General features: G+C 40.5%; 1 long non-coding RNA gene across 1 annotated transcript; it reads left to right on the top strand.

The window, feature by feature from the left end:
- Positions 1-352: 352 nt before the first annotated feature.
- On the top strand, positions 353-2,645 carry LOC147793128 (uncharacterized). Its single transcript, XR_015420461.1, has 4 exons — positions 353-638; positions 718-798; positions 1,379-1,457; positions 2,445-2,645. It is a non-coding gene; the product is annotated as an uncharacterized LOC147793128 (long non-coding RNA).
- The last annotated feature ends 1,975 nt before the right edge of the window (positions 2,646-4,620 follow it).

Below are 4,620 nucleotides of genomic sequence, written 5' to 3'. Positions count from 1 at the left end.
GAAACTTAAGGATCGTCACGGCTTAGGGTTGATCTGGTTGACACTGTCCAGAAACACGATGTTCAACATCATCAAAGAGAAGTGGACATCGGGCCTATTGAAGGTGTTGTCAAATATGTACGAAAATCCGTCGGCTATGAACAAGGTGTAAACAAAAAAATCCGTCGGGCCTATTGGTTGTATTTGTTTTGTTTTATGTCCTACAACTCATAGTTTGTAAACAAAAACATATTATGTTTTCAATAAATTTATTATTGATGTTTATTTAGTAAACATTGTTATTGAAAAGTGAATGTAATACCCGAAGAAAGAGAAATAGAAATAGAAAAAAAAAAGAAGAAAAGTCGAGAGGGGCAAATAGGTAAATTTGCCCCTCCAACCACCTAAGGGGTCCAAACGAAACCCCATCCATAATCCTGCAAAAGAGAGATAGTGAGAGAAAGGGGTAGAGAGAACCTAGAGAGAGGAGAAAGGATGAACCGCCGGAAGACTCACCGAAAACTACCGTCGGAGTCTATTCCGGTGAAGATCATGATGCAAGGAGGTGAAGATCATGCAGAGAGACTTTCTTGGAAGGGAAAAGAGAATGTGGGTGGCCGGAGTCCCATTTTTCATCAAGAAGTCGGAAAACCCGCAAGGTAAGGATCTTGAACGTTTCCTCAAATCTACAGTTTTCCTTTGTGAATTAAGATCTGAAATCTTGATATATTCATCTAGGAACAACTCTACGCATGATCTGTGAAGAAGTTTGGCCAGACCTCAACCCGAAGGCGGAGATCCGAGAGTCGTCCGAGAACGGTGAGCGAAATTCTGACCTTCTTAACTCGTCCGGTAGTTAATCAAAAATTACAAAAAAAATACGAGGACGTAGCCAATAACACGATCTAAAACTTTGTCGAAGGAATCATGTCGATCCAATCTATGGATCGAAAGATATGAAAATCGGAAAAGAAGGTTGTGTTTCAGTTTTCAGAGGGTAGAGAAGAAAGAAGAAGAAGAAGAAGAAAAAAAAAAAGAAAGGAGTCGGCTGGCAAGCGGCGGACGGCGGCGACAGGAGCCGGACGGCTGCGACAGGCGCCGGACACGCGTCGACCATCGGCTGGAGCAACGCAGCTCCAGCGAGGCGTCGACACGTGTCGCCTACAAGCCTAGCCAAACCGCGACGCGAGCCGAGCCGACCGGACCGGCCGACCCGCGGCTACCCAAAGGCGGGCGCGCGTGCAGCCTGCGACTGGCGCCTTCCCGCGCGCGTGGCCACGCACTCCCAGCGTGCTGCTGGCGCGTGAGCGCGCGTGGAACGGCCAATTTTGCCCGGTTGTTTTCTGTTTTCCCGATTTTTGTCCCAGTTCTAGTTCTAATACTGTTTTTACGTGAATAGGGACTTAATTTAGAGAAATCAGTATTTTTGGACACCTCACGGGCAAAGAAACGCTAGCGAAAGGGCACGCGTCAACCAGGTAAGTCACCACCCGATATTTAGGAAGAAATACTTGTAGGGTTCGCTTGGATTGTATGTATGCATGTTAGTAATTTTGCCTTAAATTAGCTCTCTATGAATGAGATTAATCAGATGGATTGTTATGATGTGTTGGGTGAATTATCTGAGTGTTGCTTGTATGCCTTAAGCTTCCGTTGTACGTATGCATGCGCTTAATTTAGGTTGGAATTGTGTATTCCGTGTTCCGGGTTCTCGATGGATGAATTCGCCCCATTAAGCGCGAACTTCATGTTTTGGGTGCTGGATGGAGGCCATCGCCCTGTTGAGCCGGCGTGCCTAGTTTGCATGAATATTAGGATGTTAGAAGACGGTTTCATGCACACCCCGTTATTTTCTAGTACCCATTTCTATGATAAGATTAGAGAATTACTGTTAGGAGCGATATGTCGCTCCAGCCAGACTTAATTTTCCCCTAGGAACTTAGCGGTTCACCATGGCAAGAAAGTACCTAGGAGTGTTCATAGATTGCTAGCGTGAGAACGGTATCTATAGCTTCGTGGGAGGACCAATGGTCTCTGATCAGTCCTTACTGCTCTTAGCCATATCGCATGGGAAATGTGTCCCCACGTCGTACAGCCCATTAGCTGCATGGGAACGGGTTGGGTTGCGCCCCACATAGGAGGACTATATGGGCGTAGGGGTATTCAGCACCCCCTAGGCTAGATACCATGTAGTCCTAGATAGCCATGTAAAGGTAGCGCCTCATAGAGAGATACCGACCATATCAACTTGGCATAAGGAACCTCTAGGTGACTAATGAAAGGACGATGAACCGGTGAAACCCAAGGGGCAAGCCCCAAGAGACTAAGGTTAGAACCCGATGTCCTAGAACCGAATTAGGAAACCATGGGAGTTCTGTTAAATTAAGATGCGAAGAGAGCCTACAAGTAGGTGGGTTACTGAGTATAATTTTTATACTCATCCCGTTCTCCATTATTTTTCTCAGGTGTTCACTAGCTGCTGGTCGAGGTAGAGGAGCGTTTGAGAGCTGTACAGTCACAGAGGGGGTCGTTCCGGAGCGTCAGTCCCTTTTCGGTCTTTTAGAGTCTTTTGTATTTCATTTTATATTTGCAATTTCTTTTGTAATAATTAACAAACAAAATTTCTCTCTTTTGTTTTAATTCAAAGTATTTTTATCTTTTTACTTTGGTTTTTTTTTCTTTTATTTTCCTTTTGTTTGTTTTCGATTTCGTCTTTTTGGTCATGATTCGATTTTTCGAATCCTCAAAAATCTGGTCGTGACAATGAATGTTATGATCATTAATCTAAATCCAATAAACTAAGAACACTCTGATTACTTGAACTATAGGTAGAGACATCAGAGTGAATCAAGTTCAAGTATATAGTCTAAATGATCTATAGTATAGGGATAAGGTTGAGTACCTTATTCTGGGGACACTATGGATGCGACCCACATTTGTATATGATATAAACAATGTGATCACTAAATTGTACATGTGGAGACATGTGAGTGGGGGCGTCCTATGCAATGAGAATTGCATAAGATCGGACCACGAAGAAAACCACTCTCACTTTATAATGTCGTTTATTGTTGAGACTGATTTTTTCATTCGATGATCTAGGTAACTCGATCTTAATCCTAAGCTAACTATGAACTCCTGTTTATTCGGAATTATCCTTAGATTTGCATGGGTGAGAGTGGCCCGAGTTCACCTACTGAATAAGCCTCCCATTCCAGGGTAAAACTGGGTGAATAGCTGGGGACATAGAGTGTAAGATGGAATTCACTCCTACCTGCTTTTAGGGATAGTAGAGAGGTTGTTCCCTAAAGTACTTACTCCAAGTCTTGAAAAAGGGGCCCCACCCTCTCATTGGCCCGAGAGGGATTTGGTTTTGTGGTTGAACCACAAACCAATTGTTCATTAAATGATCAGTGGGACTCAAGGAACAAGAAATAGCTTTAGGAGTAAAACGGTAAATTGACCCAGCTCTAGTTACAAACAACCTGTGAAGGATCGACTTACTAATCATGGTTATATCAAATGGATAGAAATGTATCTATAGTGAGGGGAGTGCAACTACTAGGCTATAGTGGAGTGTCCTAGTAGTTAACGAATTTTGTTAACAAGGTTAATGAGTTTAGCTGGTTAATCTCGGATCGTTGGAGCCCATGATCTGTAGGTTCATTAGGTCCCCCAGCTAGCTCATATCGGACTAAACCTTAGAACAGTGTGATGAGTGAGTTTGAAGTGTTCAAATTCAAATTAGGGAATATACGCTAAATATATACGATATATTTAACCGCATTTTGTTTTAATTATGAATAAAACAAAAAAACAAAGAAAAGAGAATTGGAGATATTTAAATAAGATTTAAATATTTTAATTAGGAATAGAGATTCATAATCAATATGTGCCGGAATTCATTGGGATTGACATTTTATTTAATGTTAAATTTTAATTAGATTGTTTAATTAATCATTTAATATTATTTTAATTTGAAATTAATTATTTAAATTAATTCTTGAATTAAAATAAAAAATGTCAAAATGTTGACTTGACCGAATGGAAAATCCATGTTTGAGTTAGTGGAATATTGTGGGTCAATATATGGTTTAACCAAACTTGCACGTTTGCTACATAATCCCACAAATTCGAGTGGAATTTTGAGTGTCAAAATTTGGTTTAACAAATATGCATGTTTGCCAAATAAACCCCACAAATTTGAGTGGAATTTTGAGTGTCAAAATTTGGTTAACTCAAAATTGCATGCTTTCCACATAATCCCACAAATTTGAGTGGAATTTTGAGTGTCAAAATTTTGTAATCTCAAATTTGCATGAACATGCAAATATGACTCTATAAATAGAGTGATTAAGGTACCTGGAAAGTTTGATCGAAAAACTTTGAGAAAATCTCTCAAAACTCTCTCTTTACATATACTAAGTTCCTATCACGTTTAGTCACTCACTGGATTCCACAATCCCGTTCTAAGGCTGAAGAATAGTAGGGAAGACACTAGTGGTGATTCGAAACCAGTTCCTGAGGGAAAAGAAATTTGAACTACAAAAAGGTTAGTATTCAAAATCATTGAGTTTTAATTCTTTTGAACATGCTAGCTAATTTACTATAATTGATGTACTTAGAGTGCCTAAGATCCAA

The sequence above is a fragment of the Cucurbita pepo genome, chromosome 3 (assembly GCF_057944985.1).
Source record: "Cucurbita pepo subsp. pepo isolate OVF chromosome 3, ASM5794498v1, whole genome shotgun sequence".
Classification (NCBI taxonomy): Eukaryota; Viridiplantae; Streptophyta; class Magnoliopsida; order Cucurbitales; family Cucurbitaceae; genus Cucurbita; species Cucurbita pepo.
Note: the sequence above shows the minus strand (reverse complement) of the source record. Positions and strands in the feature narration are given on the sequence as shown.